Below are 9883 nucleotides of genomic sequence, written 5' to 3' on the forward strand. Positions count from 1 at the left end.
ACTTAAGTGATCTGTTGACTGCTTATTGAAAGCAATAGAAAATTTAGGGTGCCCTATTGGAGATTGGAGTCTTTGGCAGCCGGCCGCATAGCAGCTCGGCTGTCGGGGATTTTTTGCCACCCTGGAGGCAAAGGGCGGACACTGCAGGCCCTGTTTGGGTGCGTTCTAGTGGGGGCGGGGCTTGAACGGCTAACCGTCAAGCCTCCGCCCCTTATCCTCAGTCCCTTGGAGATTACTCGGACAGGAGCAGCGTGTTTGTCGCTCTCCCGAGCTGTCGGGAGGCTGTTTAGCTTATCGGCTGCGGGCCTCGTTGGGGCCCGTGGGTGCTTCGCTGAGGCGGGCGTTGGCTGGGAAGCATATCAGATCATCGCTGAATTTGCGGGTTTAAAAAAAGGGGGGGTTTGCTGTGCGATGGGGAGATCAGCTTAGCAGGTGTGGGCTGGTTGTTAGGTGGCATTTGAGGCTACACTTGGTTTAGGCCGATATCACTTACCCCCCCTCCCTTTCCCCCCCTTCTTTAGTGGGCCTCGTGGCTTGGCAGCCATCTTGTGGCACATGTGCTAGGTGGCTATTTTAGAAGATCAGGTGCCTATTTTAGGGGTAGTGGTTTTAGGGAGGCTATTGCAAGGGTGCAGTGTGCGGGTTTGCACTCGTGGGCACCTTTGTGTCCTGAGCATACTAGGTTTTTATATCTTGCCAAGTGTGGTTTGTGAGATGTCAGGGTGTAAGGGTTTAGGAAAATCAAAGGGAAAGCAGCCAGCGCATAAGGTGCCCAAGCCGCCGCAGAAGCGTCTTCTGCCGCCTTCATCGTCTGATGAGGAGGGTGAGGATGAGGTGAATGGGGCTATTCTTTTGAGGCTGCAGGCCCTGGAACAGGCATTGGGGCTGCAACCTTCATTTGTTTCTCAGAAGGGGCCGATGTCAAAAATGGTTTTTCAGGCCGATATACTAACAAGATTGTCCAGGTCTGCTGCTGCCTCCAGAGGAGCTGTGGGTCCGAGTGCTCCTGATGTTGGATCTGGCCCTTCTTCAGGTGCTGTGGGTGCAGGTACTGCCTTGGTACCTGCTGGATTGCCAGGTAAGTCGGTTGATGGCTCTACAGCCTTCACGGGGCTTGCTTGGTCGTGGGGTCCTTGGGAATCTGCTGCACCTGGGAGTTTAAACTCTCCTTCCACTTTGGGTGGGGGACCCCAGGCTAGCTGGGCATGGCCTCATGGTCAGTTTGGACCATTCAGGAGTTGGCCAAGGGCTGGACAGCCGGGGTTGCCCCTTCCTTAACTGGGGGTTGGGGTTTACCTTCCGCATATGGTGCCGTCCCTTTTGGTGCCATGCCTTTTGGTTATGTCGCCTTACTTTTGGGTGACCACCAAGGAAAAGATCCTCAAGGGAGAATATGTGGATATTTTCTCCCTTTTATTTAGGGAGCTTGAAAAGAAAGATAAGGAAGATCTTGATGACAAGGAGAAGGAGAAGTTGAAAAAGAGGAAGGTGGATCAGACCTGGGCTAATTGGCTGCCAGGCTTTTTTGTGTATGCTGGAGTGATAGCGTCTGCTCAGCCTTGGAGGGCTGCAGCGCTGATCCAGTACATGGACATTATATACAAGGGGTACACAATGTTCAGCAGCCCGGCCTGGATTCAGTATGACAAGGAATTCAGGATGAGGGCCGCTCTGTACCCCTCCCTGCCTTGGGATCGTATACACCAACAAATGTGGTTGCAGGATATGTCACCTGCGCAACCCAATTTGGGTGACCGCTCTGACAGTGGTCACTTGGTTGCTAAGGGTGCCACTTCTCCTTCGTCATCCACTTCCCACAGTTCAGCTGGGAAGGCGGTTCAACCCCACTTGCTTTGTTAGGAGTTCGGTTCACAGGGGGTGTGCAATAGGAAAGGTTGCAATTTCAAGCATGAATGCCCTATGTGTGCTGGCCCACACTCCTTTCGCAACTGTCCAAGAGTTCGGCCATGTAAGGGCCAAAAAAGACAGGGTGGGAGTTGGGGTTCTTCCCAAGTTGGAAAAGGGCCCCAGCCCGATAAAGGTGGGACCTCTTGAGAGGTGGCTTTAAGAACATAAGAGAAGCCAGGTTAGATCAGGCCAATGGCCCATCCAGTCCAACATTCTGTGTCACACAGCGGCCAAATACACACACACACACACACACACACTGTGGCTAATAGCCACTGATGGACCTCTGCTCCATATTTTTATCTAACCCCCTCTTGAAGGTGGCCATGCTTGTGGCCACCACCACATCCTGTGGCAGTGAATTCCATATGTTAATCACCCTTTGGGTGAAGAAGTACTTCCTTTTATCCATTTTAGCCTGTCTGCTCAGCAATTTCATCGAATGCCCACGAGTTCTTGTATTGTGAGAAAGGGAGAAAAGTACTTCTTTCTCTACTTTCTCCATCCCATGCATTATCTTGTAAACCTCTATCATGTCACCCCGCAGTCGACGTTTCTCCAAGCTAAAGAGCCCTAAGCGTTTCAACCTTTCTTCATAGGGAAAGTGTTCCAGCCCTTTAATCATTCTAGTTGCCCTTTTCTGAACTTTCTCCAATGCTATAATATCCTTTTTGAGGTGTGGCGACCAGAACTGCACACAGTACTCCAAATGAGACCGCACCATCGATTTATACAGGGGCATTATGATACTGGCTGATTTGTTTTCAATTCCCTTCCTAATAATTCCCAGCATGGCGTTGGCCTTTTTTTATTGCAAACGCACACTGTCTTGACATTTTCAGTGAATTATCTACCACGACCCCAAGATCTCTCTCATGGTCAGTCTCTGCCAGTTCACACCCCATCAACTTGTATTTGTAGCTGGGATTCTTGGCCTCAATGTACATTACTTTGCACTTGGCCACATTGAACCGCATCTGCCACGTTGACTCCCACTCACCCAGCCTCAACAGATCCCTTTGGAGTTCCTCACACTCCTCTCTGGTTCTCACCACCCTGAACAATTTAGTGTCATCCACAAACTTGGCCATTTCACTGCTCACTCCCAACTCCAAATCATTTATGAACAAGTTAAAGAGCATGGGACCCAGTACTGAGCCCTGCGGCACCCCACTGCTTACCGTCCTCCACTGCGAAGACTGCCCATTTATACTCACTCTCTGCTTCCTATTACTCAGCCAGTTTTTGATCCACAAGAGGACCTGTCCTTTTACTCCATGACTCTCAAGCTTTCTAAGGAGCCTTTGATGAGGAACTTTATCAAAAGCTTTCTGGAAGTCAAGGTAAAACAACATCTATCGGGTCTCCTTTGTCCACATGTTTGTTCACCCCCTCAAAGAAATGTAACAGGTTAGTGAGGCAAGATCTTCCCCTACAGAACCCATGCTGAGTCTTCCTCAATAACCCGTGTTCATCAATGTGCCTACTCATTCTGTCCTTTATAATGGTTTCTACCAACTTTCCCGCTATTGAAGTCAGACTGACTGGCCTGTAATTTCCCGTATCTCCTCTGGAACCCTTTTTAAAGAGGGGGTGATATTTGTTACCTTCCAGTCCTCAGGAACGGAGGTAGCTTTCAATGAAAGATTACAGATTTTTGTTAGAAGATCCACAAGTTCAACTTTGAGTTCTTTCAGAACTCTCGGATGTATGCCATCCGGACCTGGTGACTTATTAGTTTTTAATTTGTCTATTAGTTGTAGGACCTTCTCTTTTGTCACCTCAATCTGACTCAGGTCTTCCAACACTCCTTCCAATATTAGTGGTTCTGGGGCGGGCAAACACTTCTCATCTTCCACGGTGAAGACAGAGGCAAAAAATGCATTCAGCTTTTCAGCCATTTCCCCATCCTCCTTCAGTAATCCTTTTACCCCATGGTCATCCAAGGGCCCCACTGCTTCCCTGGCTGGTTTCCTACTTCTAATATATTTGAAGAATTTTTTATTGTTGGTCTTTATGTTTTTTGCAATATGCTCCTCATAGTCCCTTTTTGCCTGCCTGATCACAGTCTTGCATTTGATTTGCCACTGCCTGTGTTCCCTTTTATTAATCTCACTTGGACTGGTTTTCCACCGCTTAAAGGAGTCCTTCTTACCTTTTACAGCTTCCATTACTTTGTTTGTTAACCATGCTGGCCTCTTCTTATACCTGTTTGTGCCTTTGTAGGTGCCCTTGCAGGGCTGATGGTTTAAATTTGTTGAAAGGGTTTACATTGGGATTTAGAATTCCTTTTAAGGGTTCTCGGGTGCCAACTTGGTCTTGGAACCTTAGTTCGGTTAAGGGTTTAGAACATGTAGTGGAGGCCAAGATTGCCAAGGAGTTGGCTGAGGACAGGATTTTGGGCCCATTTTCTAGCCCTCCAGTGGTTAACCTTAGGGTTTCCCCTTGGGGGGGGGGTACCAAAGAAGGTGCCTGGTGAATTTCGTTTGATTCGCCACCTTTCTTATCCTAAGGGTTCTTCTGTTAATGACGGGATTCCTGAGGAATTATGCTCAGTTAGGTATACTACCTTTGATCAGGCCATGGGCGTCGTTCAACGCTGTGGTCAGGGGGCTGAGCTGGCTAAATGCGATATCTGCATTTCCCCTTCTCCCTGTCCACCCAGATGATTTTGAGCTTTTGGGTTTCTCTTTTGCAGGGCAATTTTACTTGGACAGGGCTTTGCCTATGGGCTGCTCTGTATCATGTGTGGCTGAGTGTTTCAGCACATTCCTTGAATGGGCTGTGGAATTCACTGCCACAGGAGGTGGTGGCGGCCACAAGCATAGCCACCTTCAAGAGAAGGTTAGATAAAAATATGGAGCAGAGGTCCATCAGTGGCTATTAGCCACAGTGTGTGTGTGTGTGTGTGTGTGTGTGTGTATATATATATATATATATATTTGGCCGCTGTGTGACACAGAATGTTGGACTGGATGGGCCATTGGCCTGATCTAACATGGCTTCTCTTATGTTCTTATGTTCTGTGCACGAAAAAGTGAGTTTACAGGATGTTGTCTATTATTTGGATGACTACCTGTTTGTGGGTCCTGGGGGTACTTGGCGTTGCGCTCAGTTGTTGTCCAGCTTTATTGAGCTGGCCACTGAGTTGGGTGTGCCACTGGCCAAGGAGAAAACTGAGGGTCCGGCCCAATGCCTTGTATTTTTAGGAATAGAGTTGGACACCCTGGCGCAATCATCCAGAATACCTTTTAAAAAGCTGGAGGATTTAAGGAATAGGGTTAGTACTTTCCTCCTCAAGAGAAAGGTTACGTTACTTGAGCTTCAGCAGTTAGTTGGGCATCTTAACTTTACTTGCAAAGTGGTTGCCCCAGGTAGGACCTTTCTTCATAGGTTTTGATGCTATGGCAGGCCTTCGCTTGCCTCAACACAGGACTAGCGTTACCAGCAGCATGAGGGAGGAACTGCAGGTGTGGCAGGAGTTTTTGGAATCCTTTAATGGGATATCCTTTTGGAGAGAGGACATGAGGCTTGAGGCAGAGCTTCAGGTCATGTCTGATGCTGCTGGGTCGCTCGGCTTTGGGGTTTACTTCCGTGGACGCTGGTGCATGGATATTTGGCCGGATTCATGGGTGCAGGCTGGGTTGAGTCGGGATCTCACTTTTTTAGAGTTTTTTTTCCCATTTTGGTTGCGGTTTGGCTGTGGGGGGGATGATATGGCTGATCGCACTGTACATTTTTGGTGCGATAACATGGCTGTGGTCCATGTCATTAATTCCCTTTCATCCAAATCGCAACGGATTATGAGGTTGGTGAGGGCCTTCACTCTACGTTGTCTGCGGCTTAATATTTTGGTTTTGGCCAAACATGTTCCTGAGGTGAATAACGGGTTGGCTGACGCTCTCTCTCATAAACAGATGGAGAGGTTTCATCAGCTTGCCCCGGAGGCTGATCAAGAGGCGGCACCAATGCCCCAGGAACTATGGCTGATTGGAGAGCCGAGGTCTGCAGAGCGATAGGCCTAGCCATTGCGCCTAGCACCAGGAAGTCTTACAAACGTGCTGTGTGGCAGTTTGAAGACTTTAGGGCTGAGGTAGGGTATCGCATTGTTTGGCCCCTCCTGGTGGAGCAGTTGCTCCATTATCGTGTTTCCTTAAGAGGTGAGGGATTGGCCATGCGATCTATTAGAGGACACCTGTCTGCACTGGCTTTTGCCAGCAAGGCGTTAGAGTATAAGGAAGAAACAGCAGACTTTTGGATTTGAAAGATGCTGGAGGGGTGGTCCAGGGAGGTTGGGCCTAACCCTGACACCAGGAACCCTATGTCCCCTGAGATCCTTAGGGGTTTGAAGGGGGGTTGGAGCGCGGTTTGTGCATCTCACTTTGAGGCTGTTTTATTTCATGCAGCCTCTTTGGTGGCCTTTTTTGGGGCATTTAGGATCAGTGAGTTGGTGGCAAGCTCCAGGAATGACGTTTCTGGCAGGGCCCTGTCACTTAGGGACGTTAGTTTAACAGAGGGTAAGGCGGCTCTTACCATCCGGCAATCCAAGACGGACCAACGGGGCATTGGGACTGTAGTGGAGCTGGGTTTGTGTTCAGAGGCGGAGCTTTGCCCGGTTTCTGCATTGGCTGATTATTTGGCCGTGCGGGGTGGCTCCGATGGGTTGGTTTTTTTGTCATTCTGGAGGCAGTCCTCTGACAAAACATCAGTTTTGGGCAGTGACGTCTAGGGCCTTAGCTTTGTTGGGGTTGTCTGGAGTGAGGTTTGGTACCCACTCCTTTAGAATTGGGGCGGCCCTGGGATATTCTGCTTTGTCCATTCAACGCCTTGGCTGTTGGTGGTCTCAGGCTTATAAATGTTATATTCGCCCTTTGCGCCACTCATAGCTTTGTCTCAGGAGCTGGGGTAGTTATAGTTATGTTTTTATAACTTTTCTGTTTCTTTATTTAGATGCTGTTGTTCCTCGCTGGAGGAGCCGAGTTCCCATCTGCAGGCACAGTTATGTGTTTTGGGCAGCACATCAGGCTCAGAGAACTTCTGTTGGCTCTCAGCTGCGGCTCAGCCAATTTGTTACTGTTGAATGGCGGGGGCGCCGAGGTCTTCAGTGTCCTGGTTTGCTTCCACTGTTATTTCATGGGAGTGTGGTTCCTCCTCCTCAGGTTTTAATTATTCACCTGGGGGGGAATAATCTCGGGCTGGTTAAGGGCAAGGCTTTGATCTTGCAGGCCCGAGATGATTTCAAGTACATTAGGAAGAGATGGCTGGGTACCATTGTAGTTTGGTCGGCCATGATTCCCTGCTTGGTGTGGCGCAGTGCTTGGAATCCGGCAGGGATTGAGAAGGCTCGTACAGAGCAAATAAGGAGATTCACAGGACATTGGAGGGTGGTTTGGGCCACTATTTGCCCCATCCGGATATTTCTACGAATTATCCTGACCTCTGCAGAGGGGATGGGGTTCATCTCTCGGAAAAGGGTTATATGCTTTTCTTGAGGGATTTGCGGAAAGGGCTTTTGTTGGCGCTTGGCCTTCCAGTGGGTGATAAGCCCTAAGTAGAGACTTGGCCTTAGTTGTGGCAGGTTTTTACTGGGTTTATGGTTCCATGCAGCCTGGGGAGGACCGGTGCCTTTTGCTGAGACGCACGTCTGGTGACCGGGGCCCTCCGGTGCATGCCTCCCTGCTGGGCCTGCCTTACGGGAGCTGTGAGACACAGCTCCAGCTGGGGGGCCGGGTCTCTCGCCCACTAAAGGCAGGGGAGTGGTCTGTGAGACCCCTGGCCCTGACCTGGCTGCAATTTGGTTTGCCCTTGCCGTTTCTGTTTAATTAATAAAGTGGCCCATAGTTTTAACAACTCATTGAGTCCGCCTCTTTATTCCGACTTGGGGGGCAATGGAGTCTTCGGCAGCAGGCTGCATCGTGGCTCAGCTGTCAGGGAGTTTTTGCTGCCCTGGGGGCAAAGGGCGGAAACTATAGGCCCTGTTTGGGTGCATTCTAGTAGGGGCAGGGCTTGAACGGCTAACCATCAAGCCTCCGCCCCTTCTCTTGCTGGTTGCCTCATTTGAGGAGGGGCCGGGTAGGGATTTTTTACTCCCCAGCTATTCGGCTGATGTCTGGGGGGTGTTTTTTGCCTACCCTGCATAGCATATCAGTGGATTATGGAATTGGCTTCGTGTTGGTGCCTTTATAGGTTGGTCACTTTGTAGGGCAGGTTTTTACTGGATTTATGGTTCCATGCAGCCCGGGGAGGACCAGTAAGCCTCCCCCTTTTGGGGAGTTAGGTGTCTGGCAGGATCAACCTTCAGGTTGTGGTTACTCAAGGTGTGAGAATGCAGACTGTCCTGGAGACTCGATTGGAGGCTGCCTTTTGCTGATACGCGCGTCTGGTGACTGGGGCCCTCTGGTGCGTGCCTCCCTGCTGGGCCTGCCTTACGGGAGCTGTGAGATACAGCTCCGGCTGGGTGGCCAGTTCTCTCTAAAAGCAGGGGAGCAGTCTGTGAGACCCCTGGCCCTGACCTGGCTGCAATTTGGTTTGCCCTTGCCATTTCTGTTTAATTAATAAAGTGGCCCATAATTTTACCAACTCATTGAGTCCGCCTCTTTATTCCGACTTGGGGGGCAAATACTTCCAGTAGTGAATAAGTTTGATTATCTGTCATCTTAAAGAAGCAGCATCCACAAGTGTCATGTCTCCTGGTGTTCCCTCAAATATTGTATCCACATTTGAAATGCCATATCTGGCACTGAGATGAAGAAGGTTAGAGGAAGTGACAGCAGACAATCTACGATGTAACACTGTCATTGACTTATTTCTGAACAACTCACAATTTTGACAGTTGCATTTTCACTCACAGAATGTTTTCTTTTCAGCCTTATGACTGAGCGAACCTCTTCATTTTGTGCAGTTTGAAGCCCAGGAAATACAGAGGATGTTCACTGAGTGAGATAACACGAGGAGACATTTTTAGTGATAAAGGCTTGAATGGAGTTGATTGGAGATTTAGATCTGGAGGCCTGTAAAGTGAAATGTCTTCATAATTGCCTGCCACTAAAATCCTCTCTGGTATCTGCATGTTACACTAGAATTGGGAAGCCCTCTGACAAGAACATTCTGCTCAAGATCAGCATTTAGTGGAGCTATTTTGAATTTTTCTAGAACTCTTATTCTTTGGTTGATCCCTTCAGTGTGCTCAGTTTCATGTTGAATTAAATTCATTTCTGTCATCTCAGCACCTGGAGATGGGAACACTGTTGTATTAATCCTTCCTAAAGGAATGTCCTGCTTGATTGCTTGCTCATTTTGGTGTTTGCTTGCAAGGTTTTAATCAGATCTTACTATACTTCAGCACTCTTTAGGTTACATAACAGTATCCCTAAACAATGGAACTTTTGAACATAAGACAGTATGACAACTGCTTTTTAAGCCTGAGGCCAATGGAAAGGCAGGTACCTCTTCCCGCCAGGGATTGGCTCCAGCCCCTAAAGCTCCTCCTCTTTTTCTTTTTTCAGTAGTCATTAGTGAGTATAAACAAAAGCCTTACCTATACAGCTCTGGAACAATAACAAAGCCTATTGAAGATATGTATCCGTTTGTATACCAAAGTTCTACAGTCAGGAATCACACACAGTGAACATACTTGATATGAGTGCATTGCAACAACATAAAACTTATTTTTATGGAGGTGGATTCATATCCATTTTGTGGTGGAAAGGAGAGAGAAGCCTAATTTAAAGAGTACTTTCCCCTGTCACAAGTGTCTAGCTACTCCAGCTTCACATATGTGGATGTATACATGTCTGGGCATGTCCCTGGTATATGGTCTCACCGAGCAGACCACAGAAGGGTTTTGTCTTTTCTGATCAGTTGGTTTAATGCCTGTCTCTCTGGGTCTTGCCTGCCTGACCATGTAATCTGAGCCAGTCTTGCTGTGATCTTTGCAAGATTTTTGTGTAAAAGCCCCTGCCTGTATTGAATTCAG

At 48.5% G+C, this 9883-nt stretch overlaps 1 pseudogene; it reads right to left on the reverse strand.

Moving 5' to 3' along the window:
• Positions 1–291: 291 nt before the first annotated feature.
• On the reverse strand, positions 292–9129 carry LOC132569088 (mitochondrial fission factor-like; annotated as a pseudogene).
• Positions 9130–9883: the final 754 nt, after the last annotated feature.

Source organism: Heteronotia binoei, chromosome 3, assembly GCF_032191835.1.
Source record: "Heteronotia binoei isolate CCM8104 ecotype False Entrance Well chromosome 3, APGP_CSIRO_Hbin_v1, whole genome shotgun sequence".
Classification (NCBI taxonomy): Eukaryota; Metazoa; Chordata; class Lepidosauria; order Squamata; family Gekkonidae; genus Heteronotia; species Heteronotia binoei.